Below are 21,359 nucleotides of genomic sequence, written 5' to 3'. Positions count from 1 at the left end.
TAGTTTCTATAAACGGGTTACAACAGAACGGGGCACAATGGGTGCAACTTGAACCACTGCTTCGTTATGGCCGCAGGTCAATAGGCCCACTCATAGGTCACCTCCTCCTCAGGCCCTGGGCCCTCCTCCAACTCTTCTCTCTAATTCAAAAACAAACACCAGAAGCCTGCATCAGTATGACATTCTTGGAACCTTTCTTGTTCTAGAGCATTATCATTAGCCCAGTTGTCTGTCTCTCCCAGGCTGTAACCTCCCTCCCTCCATTATGACCTCATCCCCCAAGGTCAGATTGGCTTCTTGCTATAGGCCTTGTCCTGGCTCTGATCTTCCTTCCTTTCCACCGCCTGATCACAGTTTTCCATCAAAACCATTTGAACATGTTCTCTTGTACATTTTCAAAATTGTTCACTCGTCAACATGATGGTATGGGATTTAGATACACTATCCTAAAGATTACTGTAAAGCATGGAGATGATGCAGTATTTTACAGTATCAGTACTGTAATTATGCAAAATAAAGCAATTTACATTTGAGGAAATGGAATTACATGACAGTCTTAAAAAAATATAACGTTAACATGACTTTGCTAGACAGGATATAGAAAGCGTAATAAAAGTATTACTAAAAGTATCATCCCGATTTCTTCTGGTTTGCAATTATTTGAAAAATACATTCTTGCTTAACCATCCCACACAGGCCTTTGGCACTTAAGATTGAGGGAGACGATTACTGCTGCACTTAACCTCCATCAGCACTTGAAGTGAACAGAGAAAAGATGGTGAACGGAGCACCAACGGCAAGAGAGGAATGCAGGGCAAGCTGGGCTTCATTGAACAGGGCAACTTAAATAGCTAGATTTGCTACACAAGTGTTAATTTGATTAGCAAACCTACAGAATTGCATAGCAAATTGCTATGCGACACTGCTTATTTTATGCCTTGTAAACAGGTGAACTATCAGGAGATTTAACCCTAAATAAATGGATTTGCTATAAACAGGTGTTTTCACACATGCACTTTGTGACACATTATTTACATGATGATTACATCCAGCGGAGACAGAGAGACATCATTACCACGGACACTCAGGCTAAGCACGCACAGCACAAGCTCGGTTCCTAGGGACATGTTACCCAAAGAAAGCGGACCGATTAATGTCAATTAAATACAACTAATGGAATATGCATTTACAAAAGACAGATACATAAGACTTATTTCACTATGCAGATCGTGATGAGAGTCGGACTAGGATAGTAATTCCGCCTGATGGGCAAAACCCCTGCTATTTGAGGAATAATTATATTTGAGGTAAGCAGGCCGCATTTAATCATCTAAAAATAATGGTAAATCTAAATGGATACGTTATCTTGTCATGCAGATCCTTGTGACCAATCGGGTCACGACTGAATACACCAGAAGATGCCCTCAGACTCTCAGTGCTGATTGACATAGTGGAACATGAGTTTCAACCGCCAACCAGCTGGTAGGCACATAGAATACCAGCAGTATTATAACCGGCAGTATTATAGTTGATGCAAATCATAAACTGAACCCTAAAAATGTATGTACACCACCTTTAATCTTTTAGGCACTATCATGAATATGAACAGTTAATCACAAACCTACCAAGTCTCCACCTAATACCCCAGTGAGGGGCCACTAAGGGGTACCCATGAGAGGTAGGGTACCTCAATATAAAACATGTGAATTAGGAATTACTATTCTGTTTAGAGAAAGCACCCTTACTAATACTAAATCTTTTTATCACTTCTTTGACAATGCAGATTTAGACGATCCTTACTAATCACAAACACTTGTTAAAGCTTATGTTCTGCTCCTGAAGAAAGGAACTAGAATCACGAAACGTGTTGAGCTAATTTTTTAACTGTGTACCGTCCCAAATAGGTACGCATGTATACAATGGACAATATGCATTGAATATTGTGCAAAGTATCAGTCTAGAATGTGGATCATTTGTTTGCGGTTTGTGAAAATGGAAATATGTATTATGCAAATACTTTTGAAAACAACTGAGAATGAAAACTGAACAAAAGTCAATTTGGTAATTACTTCAGCATACATAATACAAGGAGTGAGCCCACTTGTTAAGCATTTACTTTTCTAAGTATATGGGGTTTAACCCATAAGAATTACCAATCAATTACTGTTTGTCACTTGACAAAACTCAATGTGGAGGGGACGTGAGTGTTCCACAGCGCGTGGACACCATTTTCCTTCAGAATATTGCAACCTAGTGTCAGGGTTGCATTACACTCCTCTGCACCTCACCACTACCCTTGAACTAACTAAAAAGACATCCATATTAGATTAGGTGTGCACCTGTATTACCTTCTTTTCAGGCTTGGTAAAGCTTGGTCATGGCTGAGGCAGGCCGGGTCCCCAGATCCAGCCAGTCGTCTGATGCCACAGGACCAGAGGGGTGACGAAGCAGAAGGGCAGCCAGAGTAGGGGGGCCAGTATTGTATAATATCCGGCTCCCCTGGTCAGATTTCTGGAGCCCAGCATTCTGCCGTGGGGGAGCAGGATATCAACACTGGCAAAGCATGCTTCCGTTCCTGCTCACCTCACCTCTACCTAGTGGCCCCTCCAAGGTGGGAGCTCAGAGGGCACCAGCAGTGATCCAGCCCCCCTGCTTGCTTTCTCTCCAGACACATTAGTCTTCATGGGTCCAAAGGGGGAAAGGGAAGCAGAGGGACCAACAAAGGCCTGAAACACTTGCTTCCTGGCACCCCCTTCAACTGTGGTGTGGGGGGGGGGCTGAGCCAGGAAACAGCATCCCTTACCAGGCAAGAAGACACTGGCTGCACCAGTAGGAAGCAACAACGCAGCGTGGACGTGCGATCCAAATGCAGGAAAGCACACATTCAAGCAGTGTTTATTTCCTGTTTCGTGGTCAGGTCACACTGACTGAGCAGGTGCGGGGGATCGGGGGGGGTTGTGGCTCGCTATGCAGTTAAGGGAGGCAAAAAAAATAAAATTATTTTCTCCCCGTCCTGGATCCCGCATCCCACAGATTGAAGGCCGCTGCCTACAGTATGGCTATTTTTAAGGTGAAATACTCAGTTGTTATCTTCATGGCAAGACTACACTGGAGTCTGCATCTTCACTGTATACATGAACATACAGGCACCTGGTCAGTAAGGCAACAGAGGGAACTCTGTCCTATACAGACAGCAGAAGAAGAGACATCTTGTTGTACAGACAGACTCTAGTGGCCAGTACAGCTCAATGCCTGGCTGCACTGAGCGGTAAAGTCAGGGACACCTCCATGTAATGTTCATCAGAACCCCCTCATAAGGCAGTAACGTTACAGCTTAATTTCCAACCGGGTGAGCTCACTTAACAGTGAAAGCCGTGCTGCGCAGATAAGGGTGAGGAAAGCTGTCGTATAATCCGACTTGCTGCTGGCAGCGGAATTTGGAAAAGAATATCTGCCCGCAAATTCCCTCGGCCTGCACTGCACGGACATTAATCACTTCTGTTTTGGGGGGCTGGTGGGGTGTAACCGGGGATAATAGCAGTCAGGAAGACACACAAAGATCCGCTGTTGCTGCAACCAAAAGAGGAAAAACAACCCCACCGGCACCTAAATATTCCTGCCGCTTCGAAACTCTTGCGAGATGTAGAAGCGCTTTATAAATACACGATGTAAATACCTGCCCGTGCACGGCATGGAGTTCTCGTTGCCCCGTGATTCGCTTCCTGAGCACGTATAGACATTCTACGTGCAACGTCACGACGACTTCACAGAAATACGTGCAATGCGTCATGGCGTTCTAAAGGTATTTTAGAAAGTATCGGCAAACTTTTAAAGTAACACACAATGCTATCGGGTCTCAGGGGGACTTTATATGTGTGAATAATAATAAAAACAACATAAGACCTCCCTTTAGGAAACACTGACTTCCTGATGCCATGCAGCATCAGGCCAGTGCGTGCCGCCCAGTGCTTGCAGTGAATTGTATATGTATTTCTTTTAGCATCCATCAACTTAGACGTTCTGACCCCTTTGTTATATTGGTAAGAGGAGCCCTTTTGCAACCTCTGGAAATGCACGTTGAAGCTGTCATTCGGTGTATTGTACATATCACATGTTGAAACTAAACGTAAATACATGACTTTCTAAACATCTGATTTTTAAATTACACGGGGCAGCCTGTACACACACAGCAGCTGCTCCATTTACGGTACATTTCAGGCTCTGGGATGCTGGCAGACGCAGTAACTTCTGTGCAGCTCCTACACAGACCCTACCCTTGTGTAAGTGACTACATATATTATAATACCTGTGCAGGGTGACGATTGCAGACGCAGTAACTGCTGTGCAGCTCCTACACCGTGGCTACATATATTATAATACCTGTGCAGGGTAACGATTGCGGACGTGTACTGTCTCCAGTTCCAGTGCCTACTCTGAAAGTAATGATTCCCCAGTGCTAACGGCTGCAGATCCGGTACTTTCTCTTGGTCTATTAACACTTCTGTGGATAATAATGGCTGCAGACACAGAAACAACACCCCATGAATATCGGCAGACACTACCTTCTCTAGTGCTAATGGTAAAGACCCATCACATCCTCTGGCTGGAGAGAATGAGATCACATCCTATAGCTGATGCGAATGACATCACATCCTCTGACTGGAGCGAATGACATCACATCCTCTGGGTGGAGCGAATTAGTGCAGACACAATACCTGCTCTGGAGCAAATGACTTACGATACAGTACATCATACCTGCGCATCAGCTACACTTGACAATACCTGCTCTGGGGCTAATAATTACAGACACAGTATCGGATCTGGGATACCAATTCCAGCCAGACACACTACCTGCAAAACCGTTACATGGGACAGAATACCTGCCCTGGGGCTTATAACTACAGGCACAATACCAGCTCTACACAGTACGAACTCTGGGGCTAACGATTCCAGTCACAGTATCTGCTCTGAAGCTAATGGTATTTAACATAATACCTGCTCATGAGCAACTCTGGGGTTAATGACTGCAGAAACTGTAAAAACCCCATGAACCCTTTCCTTCTCGTGTTTCCTTTCCCATTCCTGATTTACCTCTGAAACCTCAAACCACACTCTCTGAAATGAACGTACAGTGCAAAGAAGTGATCAGTAGGGATAAGCCATCGTGCCACGATTTTCAAAACATGTTTGGTGCAACTGATGGGATGCTCATTCACTTCACTTGCGCCACAAAGGTGGTGAACCGTGCACAAAGGACATTTAAATGTTTGCATCATAATTGTGCACGTTGAGGCACTCTTTTCCCGCCAAATGCACAACGGCGCAAGGCAGAGGGTGGAAAGGGGGTTCTGGGCCTTTTCAAGTAAATCCTGATTTTCAAAAGTGGTACACTTCTCAAAGCACAGGGGGAAAAAGCATTTCCCTGTGCCTATTTGGAACAGGTGCAGGGGGATATACAATGTATGGGTAGATCACTTATGGTCCTCTCATGCAATGAGTGAGTGAATGCTGTGTGTGAATAAGCGAGTGAATGTTGAGTCAAATAATGTGTGTGTGGGTGTGTTCCTGCTGGGCCAGGGAGCTGATTTTGGCTGGTGAGGGCAGCACAATAACAATGCGCTTATTTTTTTTTTATTTTATTGACATTTTCAACAGTAAGAACACATATAACCCCCTCTGGTCTCCACCCCTTGATCCCAACAACACACCCAGTCATGTCCCTCCTCCCCCACCCCGAGTACCTAAACTATTGTAGATGGCTCCTGGTCCCAAGTTTCTGTGAGTGGCCAGCCTTTGTACGGGCCCTTGCACCATTTGAGAACCCATAGTCCTCGTCTCCCCTAGTAACTACAGCCATATCTCCTCCCAGCTTCCTGTGAAGGCACCCTCCCCAAGTGGAGCGAGTACTCACACCAGTAATCTCATTTTCCTTGGGCACCATGTGACCGCGAGTCCCGCTGCAGGTGATGCAGGCAATGTCCCAATCTGAGAGAAACCTTTGGTGATCCCCTTGAATTGAATAGGTCACCTGTTCCAGTGCCACAAAGTTCCAGATTTTACTAACCCATCTGTGTTCTGTGGGGGCAGCTTTTTGTTTCCATTTGTGTGCCACCACAAGCGTTGCCGCCTCTATCACCATGATGTATGTCTTTTTTTGAGCTTTCGAGGGTAGATTTTCCAGAACCCCGGCTATTCCCAGGATGGCCATCCCTGTGTTGTCTGGAATCTGACTCACACAAATACTATTCATTGCTGCACAGGTCATGTCCCAATAAGGCTGTATGAAGGCTGTATGACTGGGCATTCCCACCAGATATGCTTCCACAATCCCAATTCCCCATATCCCCTCCAGCAGAGCGCTGACGCGTTGGTTAGAATTTATGTAGTTTTTCTGGGGTGAGATGCCATTGGACCATTATCTTAACCCACATCTCCTGAATCTGCATGGCGTACGTGAGCTTGGGGATATCTGCCCATAAATTAGTCCAAAGTTCCCCCTCCAGCGACTGCCCCATTGCAGTTTCCCACTGCTCTATATAGTGCCATACCTGGCTCCTTGCCTCTTCTGCTATAATCCCATATAACGCTATAAGGATCAATCAGTTTGGGGAGGAGCATATCCAGGGTGACACTAGAACCTTGGTGTAGATCTTTGTGTCTAGATTAATAAGGACAATCTGCCGTTACGAACCGCATAGTGACATCCTTACCCGGCTTTGGGAGCAGCACAACCTTGGCTTCTTCCATTGTCGGGGTTATACACCCTGCCCCCCCAACCCTCCAAAAAGCGTTGAAGAGCTGGGCTAAGCGCAGTATCAGTGCATCTCTAAAGGTTTTGTAGAAGAACGCTGGAAAGCTGCTCGGGTTTGGAGCCTTTCCTGATGGCTAGGCAGCTATAGCTGCCCTTCTTCGGGAGTAATGTCTCCCTCGAGTTCTTCCCATTCTTGAGGAGTGATCTTATGGAGAGGGCACCGGGACAGGTATTCCCTTTGGGCTCCCTCCCCGGGGGAATCGGTTGTGTACAGGGATGAATAATATTCTGTGAAGACCGAAATGATGTCAGGTAGAGCAGTGCTTTCTTGCCTCCCCCCACCTTTATTTTAAGAACTATCCTTGATGCTTCTTTTTTCCTAATCAACCTCGCTGACAGGCGATCCGCCTTATTGGCTTTGACATACTACCTCTGTTGGAGGTGGAGCAATGAACTCTCTGCAGCTCTTGTCTACAAAACATCTAATGGTCCCCTAATCAGCCGATATTCCCTTTGCAGCATACTCCCAGTGTTATTTGCCATTTACGCCATTATTTGTTTGTTTGGCTTCCAATTCCTCCTGTAGGAGACCTAGTTGTTTGTCCCCCTGGCACTTCATCATGATGAGCTCCCCCATTAATGCAGCCTTAAACTCGTCCCATACCAGCTGGTCCCATACGCCCTCTGTTGTGTTAAGTGCAAAGTAATCCAAGATTGTATTTTGTATGTCCTCACATATGACTCCATCCTTAAGGATGTGGCTAGGGAACTTCCACCGCCATAGGCCGAGTTCGTTCTGCCCCATATTTAAGACAATCGTTTTGGGCGCATGGTCTGATAGGGCGATCACTCCTAGCTCTATCCCTGCGACCCTACCCAATAGTGACCTCGAAATCCAGGAGTAATCTATCCTTGTGAAGGATGAACGTGGAAATAAAATGTGTAGCCCCCCCCCCCCACTCCTCAGTTGCCTCCAGTCATCTACCAACACCAATTGGGCCATGTGTTCGTTCAAGCAGGTAGATGGCACCGCCTGGTTGTGGAACACCCTTGCACTCCTGTGTTCTCCTGGCTCTCAGGCCAGAATAAAGTCATCTACCAATATTATCTGCCCTTTGGCAAAAGTCTGCAATTTGGTCAGAACTCATCTTGCCCTGTATAGCGATTAACAGCCCCCCATCTTCCCAGGGGCGTTGGATTGGAACAGATAACAGTAGCCCTTGATTTTCAGCTTATGCCTGTCTCGCCTCCGAACGAGCGTCTCTTGGAGGGCTACAATTCCCACGACTTCCCCCACCCCAAGAACTGTGCCACCTTTCTTCTCTTAACCGGGGCATTAAGCCCCCTGACGTTTAGGGCGGTGACCTGAAGCACTTCCCTCTTTCCCATGGTCGTCTTACTGTGCGGCTCGCACTGAGTGGCTGCTGTTGGGATCACCAGCAAAGCCCCTTCACCCTCCCACCCCCCTGTGGGCGGGCTCAACCAGTCTCTAGCTTCTCCTGACCCATCATCTCTGGAATTGAGCCCTTGTAACAACCCAGAGTAAACTTGTGTGTGTCACCTCGACCCATGTAGCTAAACCAAGACATCCTGTACCACCCACCTCCGCCCGGTACCTTTCCCCTAACTACCTCCCCCAGGCGGACTACAACATTCCTTACTGTAACCTCCCTTTTCCCTCAGCGTGGTGCTCCAATGCCAATGGGCATGTGGGCACCTTCCACTCCTGCCCCCTAGTCGGGGGTGGGGGGTTAAACCAGGCCCCTTAGGCCCCGTTTATTTTTATCCCCTTGTTGAAAAACCTTGGCCGCTCTCACATTTACTTCTTCAGCAGCTCTCTTGCCGGTCTTTGTTCTTGCCTTGGTGAGCCTTTGTCCTCAATCTTCAGTACCCTCGTACCTTCCTCACAGGTGGTAACCCAATGCTGTTTCCCTTCCCATTCAAACAGTAGTCCAAAGGGAATGGTCAGCTCGCATTAGGGCACACACCCCAGGGCCCATCATCCTAAGCTTCACCAGGCTGGTTTGGGCTAGGTCCTGGACTAGCTGATGTTCCGCGTCATTGTAGCTGATTGATCTGGCCCTCCTGGCAGCCGCCAGCACCTTCTCCTTCTGCCTGTACACACGTAAGGCCACCACTACATCTCTGGGTCTGGCCCTTGGCTCTCCCCTCTTTGGCCCCACTCTGTGTATGCGGTCCAGCTCTATCCTCAACCAGTCTTTCACCTCAGCAGGTCCGCGAACACTTGCTGCGCCATCGTGCGCAGATCCTTGTCCACAACCTCCTCAGCAAGGCACTTTATTTTGAAGTTGGATCTTCTCGAGCAGTTTTCAAGACCTTCGCTCTGGGTCTCGAGGTTGTGCGTGACCCTCCGCTAATTGCTCTACCAGCATGTCTATCTTCCTTGTGTCCCCTGCAACCTCTTGTGTTGCGCTCTCCACTGCATCGGACCGCTCCTCTAGTTTTGTTATGTCTCTGCAGTTTGCCCTCCTGTGGTTTCTTCACAGACTTGGGGGCAGCTTGTATGTCCTTCCCATAGTTTATGGACATAGTGCCCAAACCCATAGTGCCCCCACATCAGACACAGTCTGCTGGGGGGATCCCTGTCCCCTCCTCTTCTCCCTGATATTGTTTTGCATCCTTTGGTCCTCTTCTGGACATTTTTTCAGAGCGTAGGAACCTCCTCCCTCCGCCGCTTTGTGGGTCTGCCCTTGACTGTGCGGGGCGGTTGGAACTCCCCTCTGTGCGCACGTGAGACACTGTTTGACCTCCTCCTCAGGTTTCAAATGACCCTCCTTCTGACCTTGGTGCCAGGATCACTCTGCCCTAAGCCCGACCAAATGGCCTCTCCCTTATTCTTCCTTGCCCACCATGGATGTAGATGGACTCTTTAGCCCTCTATTCGGCCTCAGGATTGGCCTGGGGAGGTCAGCGCCCCACCGGTTACTGTCTCCTATGCGTTGTGCGCCTCTTGCTCCCTTGCCGTGCTTCTGGATGGGGGTGTGCTGGCTGAGGCACTATATGCAGCTCCAAAACGTACCTCAAATGGGCCTCCAGCCACCCTGGCTATAACACCACAGGGCCTCCCCTGGTCTTCTCTGCAAAGGGCTGGCTTCAAAGCTTTGGCAGGGACCCTCCTGCCATGCTCCCCCACTCCTCAACGTCACTCTGCTCAAAGCTGGGGATCACTGCCTGCTGATAACTGGCCAGTCTCTGCCTGCTTGCACCCATCCTTGGGCCAGGGTACACGCTGACCTGTGATGGTTCTCCTCAAGGGAGGGTGTGAGGGGGAGTCGAGCCCCTCAGGGTCGCTACCTCTTAACCTTCACTGTACGACCCCTCCCAGGCCTCTTGGCCGCTCAGGGTGCTCTTCTCCACTGTGCAGCTCTCAGCAGTAGGTTAGGGGTATGGCCCCTTCGGAACATCCTGATCTCTCCAATGAGATGCTGCTTCGCCAGCGCAGGGGCGGCTTGGTCCCGCCTCGATCTTCCTGCTGGTGCTCACCAGCAGGGTAGCCCCGCTTCACGAATCCATCCCCGGTGGACCTCCAATATCGCAGGCAGCTACTTCCTGACAAGCTCCTCTGCTGTCCGACAGTGGCTGCTTTCCGCCACCCGCCTTGCAGCCACACTGGATCCTTGGCCGCCCTGGGTCTTCTCGAGTGGTTCTTCGTGCTCACGGTCTGCGGCCGTGTCTCTCAGCTAGGCCTGCAATGGCTATGGGCGCAGTGCCCCCGCACCTCAGAAACCAGCAGAGACGAAGGCTGTGCACCCGCCTCGGCTGAAGTCCCCCAGCGATCCGGGCTGTTGCACTCTGCCACTGCAGCCTACATTGATAAATCCCCACCTGGGGAAGGCTCTTTTAATATATCTTTATTGTCTTTGGTCCCGGGGGTTGAGAGCTCCACGATCACGCTGATCTCCCCTCAGTGGCCATCTTGGAATCCCAATCACGATGCACTTTTTAATGGGTATCCATCATAGATGCCAGTACAAAATGCTAGACAGTATGATATGTGCTTTTATGTTGCTGCACTGGCATTTTGGGGCACCCCGTCTAGCCATTCTTTGCTGTGGCATGCCTTTTTTACTTGGATTCTATGATAAAGCAAGCATGATGAGTGCTAATATGTGTCTATACTAGAATTTAGGGCAGCCAGTCCAGCCGTTTCTTACTCTGGCGTGGCTTTTATCACTGGGTATCAAGGGTAAAGCAAACATGATAAGCTTTATTGCGCATCTAGATTTGCCTGCATTGTGCAGCCAGTGAGGACATATTTAAAGGCAAAGTCAACAAGCGTGTGAGGTAGAGCCATGGTGGACATGTTTTCGTATAGTATCATTACTGGCATTATGTTATGTTCAGTTGTTTTGTACTGCACTGCTATGACCCAGGGGCTGTCTCCAGGCGCTCGCGTGGATCTGCAAAAAAGTGGGGTGGGGGGTTAGAGGGGAAAAGGGTGAGAGGATAGGGTCAGAACAAAGAGGAACTGGTGTCTGTGAGTGTTTTGCATGTGGTCACTTGTGAGCAGCCTCACACATTGTAACCATATGGGTAAGATTCCATGTCTCGGGTTTGCGGTAGTGTTTTGTGTTGGTGTTAGTGTTGTGTGGTTATGATGGGCTGGTCGTGTGCACTGGTTAGATAGTGTCCAAAAGGGAGTCAGAATCACAGGTGGTCATAGCTGTAAGGTAGTCTGGCATCTTGATGTGTTGTTGCATTTTAGATGATATTGGGCTATGTGGGTAGTTCACTCTGGATGTCGGCATAGTAATGGATCTCGTTATGTTTGAGTGTGGCTAATCCAAGATCTGGTGTAGAGGCATCAGTTATGTAGGAGGAGCAGGAAGGGAAGAGGGTTAGTAAAGTCGGTCAGTTCGTTGTGGTCTCTCTCTCTGGGGCAGCCCTTTGGATGCCGCTTCACGGTATCTAGCCAGGTTCCTGTTTGCATTTCTTTGGCCCCTCTCGTCCCCTCTCTAGTTGTTTGACTGCAGTGTTGTTCCTTGTTTCTAGGTTGTCATTGTCTGCTGAATAGCCAGGTGTTGAGCAGTTTCCTGAACGTGATATGGTCTTCTGTGGTTCTAATTACTTTGGGCATGTCGTTTCAGGTGTTAGCAATTAGATGCGAGAACGCTGTTCAGAAGAATTTCCTTTTTTTCGTAGTGTTTTGCCTCTATTTGTAGGTTGTTGTGGCATTTTAGTTCCCTTCTTGGGCGATACCGGCTAATCCTGTCTTGGAGGAATTCTGCTCTTTGTCTGTGCAAGGCTTTGTGGGCGATGCCGAGTGCTTTGAATTTGATGATCTTTTCTACTGGTAACCAGTGTAGGGTTTTCAGTGCTGGGGTGATGTAGTCTCTTCTGTTTAGTCTTAGTAGGATCCTGGCTGCTGTATATTCCACCCTTTGGGGTTTCTTGGTGAGTCTTTCTGGCATTCCTAGGCAGAGGCTGTTTGCATAGGTAATTCTTGTGAGTATCAGGGATATGACTGCGAGGGTTCTGAGGGAGAAGGAGAGGTAGTGAGTAATCCTCTGAGAAGTTGTAGGAGGAAGAAGCATTTTTTGGCGATTGCGTTGACTTGCGGTTCCTGTGATAGTCCATTTTCCATGAGTATTCCTAGGTTATTTACTACATTGGTAGTCTCTGATTCCGCTCCCATGCCGATTGGCCAGTCCAATTGTGGGTTCCCTCCATTGAACCTTGCGGGTAAGAGCATTATTTCCATTTTTGCCAGGTTCAGTTTGAGGTTGTTCATTTTCGTCCAGTTGTATATTTCTGTGAGGCAATTGTTGAGGGTTGTTATTTTGTTCCTGTGTTTTGTTTGTGAAAACAATCAGTTGTGTCGTCTATGTAATTGTAGGCGGTAAGTCCGTAGGATCGAATGATTTTCATCAGTGGGTAGATGTTGAAAAGTAGAGAGGAGAGGCTGGAACCCTGTGGGACTTAACAGGATATATTTTGGGTGTTGGAGGTGAACGGTGGCAGGTAGGTTCTTTCGGTTCGGTTTGTTAGGAATAAGGTAATCCACTTTAGGGCAGATTCCTGCATGCCACATTCAATCAATCTTTTTATTAGTGTTACATGGCTGATTGTGTTAAAAGCCGCTGAAATGTCCAATAGAAGGAGGGCCGATTGGGTGTCATCTGTGTTTATTTTCAGGTCATCCCGTATCGATAGAAGTGCTGATTCTGTTCCTCTCACCTGTCTGAAGCTAACTTGTGATTGGTAGAGTATTCTGTTTGTTTCAACGTGTTTAAGATGAAATTTGTAGACTTGGTTCTCCAGGATCGTTGCTGGGTAGGGCAGGTTGGCTATTGGTCTGTAGTTGCTTGGGTCTTCTGCGCTTTCTGACCTTTTTTTAATCAGTGGTTTCATGTATGCTGATTTGAAGAAGGACGGTACTATTCCTCTTTTGAGTGATAGATTCATTAGGTTCCACAAGCCTGTCGCTGGGGTCCTGTTGATGAGGATCCCTTTGAAGACGCCCGGGGGCAGGTGTCCCTTGAAGATCCTGCAAGGTTGGTGTCCTTGATCAGTGTGGTGAAAGTTTCCTTTGGGATTGGTTCTAGGCACAGGAGTTTTGCTGTAATCTGTGTTTCATCTGATGTCTGCGGTCCAGTGGTTGTATTTGCATAGGTTGATGGTCTCCTGTATTGTGTCTATTTTTTCTCTCAGGTGGTTGGTGATTTTGTCACAAAGTGTTTGTGTAGGGGTGTAGGAATATTTGCAGGAAGAGTTTTTTTTTTAAATCTCTGATGTTATTGAAGAGTTTGTTCTGTGAATTGTTTGCTGATTTCTATTCTTGTGGCATTGTAGAGTTTTTTTAGCTTTGAGAACTGTTGCTTTGTACAGTGTGAGTTGTCTTTGGTATTTTATTTTGTCTTGTCTGTTGTATTGTTCTCTCCATTTTGTTTCCATTTAGTGATTTTTTTTGGTGGATTTTTTTCAGTTCTTCTGTGGACCATTTTGCTGCCAGTTGTTTTGGTGTTGCTTTGAATGTTTTAGCTGGTGTAATTGGTCAAGGGCCTTGGTGATCCAATTGTTGAGTGGGTCTTCTGTTGTATTTATCTTTGTATCGGTGGGATCTCTTTTGCGTCGGTTGTCGTGGTGGATTCATAGCATGGAGGACTTATCCGCTAGTTTTGTTGCAAAGTTGGGGTTGTGGGAAGGTGGTCTGTAGATCAGGGGGAATACTATGTTGGATTAGTTGTTGAGTTCTATCTTGATAAGGAGGGATTCATTGTCTTCCGCGTTGGTTGTGATGATTCGAGATGCTCAGGCGTGTTTTTTTTGTGTATAATTGCGTTTCTGCCTACTCTTCGGTTTTCTCTGTTGGTGTGCATTAATTTATAACGCTTCGGTTGTGATGGCTTTATAGTTGTCGGATAGCCAGGTTTCTGTAAGGAAAAGCACATCTGTGCCTCCTTCGCTTAGGAGGTCATTGATTTCTGTTGAGTGTTTTTCCATGGATCTAACATGGAGGAGGCTGCAGTGTAGTTTGCTTGATTTCCCTTTCGTGTTGTTTTTAGTATTGTTTGTACTGACCGGTGTATTGTTGGTTGGGTTTCCGTTCCAGGTGGGTTTTTCCCGGTGGTGTGGTTCTTTGTTGGTCAGTCTCTTTGTCGAGTAGACTGATAAGGTTTATGGCGGGGTTGGTTCGTTCCGGGTGGCAAATAGGGTAGCTACCCCTATGTTGTGCCAGTCTTGGTGATATAGGGGGTGTAGAGTGTGATGGATTCCAATTTGTTCCTTGTTCTGGTTGGGGTATTGTCCATGGTGGAGACCGGGTAGGGATGGTTTATTAGTTGTCATGTTCCGTTTGGTGTCCTGGTTGGGTCTGTATTTGTGACGCTTGTTGGCTGTCGGTTCATTCATTGTTGCTGTGCTGTTTTTGTTTACCACATTGCTATGTTATTTGTATGTCTCCTTGGGCCATCTCAGATGTTTGTCGAGTTTTTTGGGGGTTGTGGGATCATGCTGGTCGGTGCTTTCCCGAGTGGTTTGGGATTTCTTATTATTTCTGTTGTCTTTTCTGGCTTCTTTGTTCTTGTGGCGAGGCATGATGTGTGGGTTGTGTTCCTTAGTGCGAGTCCTCTTTCGATTGGTGTGTTTCCTGGTCTTTTGGGTTTAGTCTTTGCTGTTTGTGGTTTGTTATTGCTTGTATTTGGTAGGTTGTGGGTAGTTGCTACCTCGGTTGATGGGACTTTGTGATTCTGTTTGTTTATTAATTCTTTCTTTTTTGGATCTCGTATGTTTTTCTTTTGTTTTGTTTATCCTGGAGGTACTTTTGGTTATGGTTGTTGATTATTGGATTATGCGCAAAGCAAACATGAATACTGTGTTAAGGAGTACATGTGAATACTGGCATGTATTGCTACAGTCATGTTAGGGAGAATTCTCATTTCTGTGCTAATTCCCTTCAACCTTAGAGACCCCCAGCTCTTTTGCTGGGCTGTAGGCCTTTTTAATTGCAACCCTGGAGTGATTGAGACCTTTTTCCCACTATCTCATGTGTTTTGACCTGAATGTGTTTTCACTGTTTTGGGAGTTTGACAAACTCCATAGGCATCTACCTTTTGTATGGTGACACTCAGCACCTTCAGTGCAGTGCCACTTAGAAATCCTTTAGATTTCTCATAAGGTTTTAAATACCTTTTCTTGTGTTGATTACTGTTCCCGAGAATACTAAAGTGAAATTGACTTTAATTACCTTTTCTCTTTGTGGGCCCAGCACACACCATTTTATGTGGAGTGCTGGGGGGTTACATAGTAGCCACTTATCCTACATTCTCTTGTAACATTTTTATGTTACTCTCCCTACTTTAAATGGCTGGTGGCAGGGGTTTAATTTGTCCTATCATTGCACTTTTCTACCTCAGGCTGAACCCTCAGCTGCAGCATGGCACCCATGGGTGACCATTTTATCAAAAAGGCCCCTGTCTTCTTTCTTCTCACCATTTTCTGTTTGTGAGGTCTTTCTTGGGTTTTACTCTGTGCATCGAAACAGATCTGAGCCCTTTGTTTGTCTTGCCTTTGGCGGGCTACTGCCCCGAAGCCCACCTCTGGCTCCAGAGTGTCTGGAAGGACAGGATGTGAGGGAGGGTCCTGAAACTCCCCTGTCCTTTGTCTCTAGGAATGCCTGAATGCAACCAGTCCTGATTGGCTGGCTGGCTGTCCTTTCAGGACAGCCACCCTGCTGTGTGAATGACAGCTTAGGCTGTGCATGAATGGGAGAAAACTGCCTAAAAGGCGAGGGTTTTGGGACTAGATGCAGAGTCGACCACTGGGAGAAACACCTGACGAAGAAACTGTGAACGAAGTTTGCTGCATCCTCCTGGACCTTTGAATTGCCCGGTGAAGCCCTGCTGCTGTGCTGAAACTCCTTTTTCAATTCGACAGAGAAGCTCTGGAAGGGACAACTTTTCCCCTTGGGTTAGTGGGACCAACTAACCCAGAGACGAACTCCACTGGACCATCTTCCCTGACTGGCTGTACTTCTTCATTGCTGCAAGAACCGAGTGCCAGGGGTCGAGTAATCCGTAGTCGAGTGAAACGTCTGAAATCTGGCTAGAAGCTCCAGGAGTCTCCTAAGGACCCTTCAGAAGTAGGACGGCCAGAGCTCGAGTCCCCTCACCAGAGTGCAGGACACAAGGAGTGAAGGAGGCCCAACAGGTATCCAAGATCCACGACAGTGCTGTTTACTAAGCCCTGATACCGCTAAGTGCAGTTGAACCAAAAAGAGCCTGTAGCTACCGACGACCTCCCAAGTACCGCCGCAGGAGCCCTACAGATGTCCTCCCTCTTGTCCCCATGACTCAGGCTCAGGAACCGCTGTAGCAGGATAGAAGCCAGCTGGACCACTCTTCTTCAAACCAGAGGTACTGTTTAGACTTAGGGGTACTTACCTCACTGTCTTATAGCCGTGCTTTTCTCAGTTGGGAATTGCAGTGGCTTATGTTTAGAGTCGATTCCAACTCTGCTTTTTACAGGCTTAACAGCTTGTAACCCTAAAAGTGATTTTCTAACAAACTCTCTAACTTTGTGCAAAACGAGACTAATAAACCAAGGCTGTGGGTGAATGAGAAGATCGAATACCCTACTTGGCAGGAGAGTAAACCAGGGGGATGGTACTGAGACAGCTTGGAAAAGGTGTCCAGGCCAACCATCCTTGTCACAGGCCCTGAGAGTCAAGGGCTACCAGATAAGGAGAAGGCTGATCACTACAGACACGTAGACCATTACGTGAACTATAAAAAGACTCTGGGGAAAAGGGAATCAAACCCCCCAGTGTGGTGGAACTTTTTGTTTGCATTTCTACATCCTGTGAGAAACCTGAAGACGTCTCACCTGCTAGTCCCCTGGAATCTGTCATCCAGGTGGCCAGGAGACGACCATTGCTTTTGGATCCAGTTCCTGGGGGTGGACCAGTGCGGGAGGATCACCTGGATGAGGTGTCTTTGGGGAGTGCGAGTGGGACACTGGATGGTGAGACGCTGTACCCCCTTCTCTTTAACACCTTTTCCCCATCCTATTAGGTAGGATACTTAGGAACTCAACCCCCGCCCCTTTCCCGACACACCCACTTCCTCACGGATAGCTCACTGTGATAGAAAACAGACGAACACCCGCAGCTTATTTCTGACATGTCCCAACACAATGGTCAGGTAGAGACAGGCATTACACACACGACTTCCATCACACTTCCCCACACAAATAAAAGGCGGAGCACGAAAGCACACTCTGAGCAAGGCAAAGCACACTAGGAAGCAGCAGTTCCAAGGTGACAGTTTAAGACGAGGAGAAAGATGGCAAGACCAGAGAGGGTTGCAAGGAGGGAAGTGCTCTTGACCTTTTCAGATAAAAAGCGTTACTTTCACAAGCCTTTGAGAATAAGAAACATAAAGCCTGGAATTAAAGCTGGAGAAACCTGCATTGTGTGTCGGAGGTACCCTGGACTCTCCCGCGTCGATAGCCAAGGCGGGGAGGAGCGTTTGCCGCCGTGGCACTGTCCTTGGCTCCTACAATAAAGCAGACCCAGTAAAGTCAGCAGAGCCGGTGAGTCGGGGAGACTGATAGCAGACCAGTCTGTGTTAGAACCAAGGTTGCAAGCAGCAACTTTGTATGGAGAAATCTGATGAGAACAGTGTGTGAAACGTATGTGACGAGCGACGCAAATATGATTGAACATCAAAGGAGTGACTGAACTTTTGAAGCAAGATAGATAACGTATACAGAGTGGTCTGGCGCTACGTGGGTGCTCATTCGAAGGTCTCTAATGGGTATTCAACTGAGAGGTGGCAAATGTAAAAAGGTATTGTGAAATCGAAGTGGTCCTGCAACGGGTCTAGCTAAACCCTATGCACATTCGAAAGTCTTCGATAGTTAATACGAACTGAAATTGGTCCGAGCCCGGCTGAGGGAGACTAACTGTGTAAGAGGAAGGATCTGAGCCCGGCTGAGTGGTATCCCAGATGAACCGTGAGTCACCCGAGAAAGAATATTCTCTGAACATTGGAGAAGGGGATCTGAGCCCGAAAGAGGGGTTTCCAAAGTAACGATCATGGTATGAAAAGGGATCTAAGCCAGGCTGAGGGGGATCCAGAGTGAATCACCTGAATTGAGTACTTGTAAGAGGAAAGGAACTTTTTCATTTGTTTTGCTACATCAGGCCCTCTTAATCAAGAGACTTTGAGAAGTAAAGAGACTTGGGCACGGAAGGGCCTGATGTTGGTAATGGAACTGCATCCTTGTGACAAAGAACCCCGAGAGTGTGCTATGCTCAAGTGAACCGCCTTGTCCCCTGCTGAAAACCTGGGGAAGAAAGGCCAATGGCCTGAACATCCTGACATATCATTTTTTTGAACACTTCTTTCTTTTTCATAAACACTACCCCACACTATTTGTATTTAGAGGTAAGGAATAGCAATCGCTTTGTTTAGTATAGGCCCTTTTATTTTGACGAGACTCCAGTATGACTATTTGATGGTTGTAGCTTGCTCCCATCTGTAGATTTTGGATTAGATAGGAGTTTATCACACCCTTGTCAGTAAACACCCTTGTACTGTGGTCACTTGCGTCTGTCTTACTGTTGATACCATGCCTTCCTTACAATCCCTATTGAAATGTTTTTTTTGGCTTACAAGGAAACACTACAAAGTCTCTGGAAAAGGGAAGCATCCCCTCGAGTCTTGTGGTACTTTAGGTTACTTGCAACACCTTTCTGAACTTTTGTGTTTGGGCTATGAGGTTGGGCTGCAGGTCGGCAGGCAACAGACATTTCCCCTTTTAACCTTATGTTAAGTTTAGATACTTTGGACATCCTGACACAGACAGTGTCATTAGCCAGTTTTGTTGAGGCAGAGAAACCCCTTTAGAGGTAGGGCTAGATAGGATTTCCTCCAGCCCCTCCCTTATTTTGTGGTTAATAAAAGTTTTGCCAATCAATATGCCACCCTTGTTTCCGCCTGTTACTCCTAGACTCTCACATAATTATAAACAGTGTTCATTCTGGGAACCTCCACACGATCACAGTTTGAGTAGTGGGAAGACAAGGACAAGGCTGCTTGCAAACTCCAGCCACACTATAGCTGCTGATAAGGCAGCAAACGTCATTGCTTGAGACATTACAGTTTGCACTAAAAACCAAGGTTGCTAAACGTTTCATTTAGATAATGAAGCCGTGAACAGAATGGCAGATTTATTTTGGCCTTCAAGTTTATTTTCAGCTTTTTAAATGCTTTTACAAAATACATGTGTATTTTTGTTTGTAATTGCATATTTCTCACGGCTGTTGGAATAATAAATGTATTGCGCATTCTACTGAATGCAAACGTTGTGTGGATCCAGTTTGTTATAGAAGAATATTTGCGTCCTTTCCTTAAATTCCCCCCTGGAAGAAAGACAGCCACAGAATGTGAACCTGACACAGCAAGTCGCAATCTAGCACGCGGTGGCTCCAAAAGACAGAGACAAGCCCCAGTGTGGTGTAAAGAACCAGAAGCCATGAAGTGGAGAGCGAACCAAGAAACTTCAGGGTGGGGACAGAGAAAGAGAGGCCCTCCAGATCGGGGAGAGAAGCAAGAAACCCCAGAGTGGGATTAGACAAAGAAAGATGCCCCAGAGTGGGAAACAAAGTGAAATGCCCCAGAGTGGGGAGAGAGCAAGAAACAAGCCCTGGAGCAGGGAGTGAACCGAGAAGCCCTAGAGTGGGGTGAAAGAGACTGAAAGTACCTGGAGTGGGGAGCAAGATATGTGAAGGTCTCCCCAAAGGGAGAAAGACTGTGAGCCTTATAACTGGAACGAGAAGCAGCAAGAGTTCTGGCTGGAATGACACTCCAGCCATATATGAACTATATACTTGAAACTGTGAACCTATGCCAAGGCCTATTGTAAAAAGACACAGTGGTGGGGGTCAGAAGCCATCGGCCATCCCTTTCATTGGGCAATTCCCCAAAGGTATATCTAGTTTGCTTTGTGATATTCTTTCGAGTGGTAGGGAAAGAAGTTAAGTGAAGATTAGGATTACGTACAGAGGACTTCTTTTATGTTGCCAACCTTACACCCTGATGAGCATCTTTTGACTTTCTTCAAAACATTAGGCCTTTTACACTAAAACAAGAATACAACATGTGTATAACATGCCCCCTTGTCTGTCTTCTAATTCTGACCTACCAGAGCAGATACTCACTTATAATCCACGAGAGTGGTGCATTTCTGGGGAGTGGACAATGTCACTGCGGACCGGCTCAGTCAGGCGTTCCCCTCCTCTCAGGAGATGTCATTACATCCATCTGTGTTTCAGAAGATTGGAGCATGTTTTGGGTTTCCCAGCGTGGATTTATTTGTTTCACCAGAGAATGCACATCTCCCATTGTTTTGCTCCAGGTTTACGATTAAAGGGGCCTAGCGAGTGGACGAAATGTCCATGTAGTAGCCGGGGGGCTGCTATATGCGTTTTCCCCTCACATGGTTGACTCTGGGGATGTTTGTTAGGCTGCGGGATGGCAAGGTGGAACTGATCCTGATGGTGTCCTATTGGCAACGTCGATGGTAGTTTCATCTGCTGAGGCATCTGGCGCTGGCTCCCCTGTGGGAGCTTTCCACAGTTCCCGTCCCCATTGAGGTTCATCGAGGGGCAGGCATGGACTGTCTCTGGTGAGATGGCCAGTGTGGAGATTGAGGGTGGGGCTGGGAGGGGCTGTGGCGACCTGCCTTGCTCACATGGTACAATGGGCATTGGAACCATTTTGTCTCATGGTCTGTAAGAAATAGGGTTTCAGGCCATGTCCTGTGGTATGGCCGATATACAACAATTCTCAGCTGCAGGATTTCCGAAGCGCCTTGCTGTGTCTACAGTGAAGCTATTTCGTGAGCCTTTAGGAGATATTTTGGAAGGTGATGCCCTAGTGGGACACATGTTTAAGAGCATTGCACTTTCCAGGCTGGTAGATTATTGAGGGACTCCCCTTTAGGATATTCCACTGGTGCAGATGTTTCTTCAGGTTCTCGTTTTGAGCTGGTGGAGGATGTTGATTTGAGGCTGAGTTTCTAGTGGCATTACATCTGCCAGCAGATTGGGGGAGATTGGCGCTCTGCTCCATAAAGAGCAGTT

General features: G+C 47.2%; 1 protein-coding gene across 2 annotated transcripts in view; it reads right to left on the bottom strand.

Annotated features, from left to right (window-relative positions):
- Positions 1-21,359, bottom strand: part of LRRC14 (leucine rich repeat containing 14) — a 215,135-nt gene that overhangs the window by 56,657 nt on the left and 137,119 nt on the right. The window contains exon 1 of one of the 2 annotated variants that reach the window (XM_069621776.1): positions 3,677-3,775. The exons of the other annotated variant lie outside the window; for it this stretch is intronic. The gene's annotated coding sequence lies outside the window, so the exon portion shown is untranslated. Of the gene's footprint in view, positions 1-3,676; positions 3,776-21,359 lie in introns of those variants that run through there. 2 annotated transcript variants of the gene reach the window in all.

Source organism: Ambystoma mexicanum, chromosome 5q (assembly GCF_040938575.1).
Source record: "Ambystoma mexicanum isolate Mex_15411 chromosome 5q, UKY_AmexF1_1, whole genome shotgun sequence".
Classification (NCBI taxonomy): Eukaryota; Metazoa; Chordata; class Amphibia; order Caudata; family Ambystomatidae; genus Ambystoma; species Ambystoma mexicanum.
This window is presented reverse-complemented; position numbering and strand designations above follow the sequence as displayed.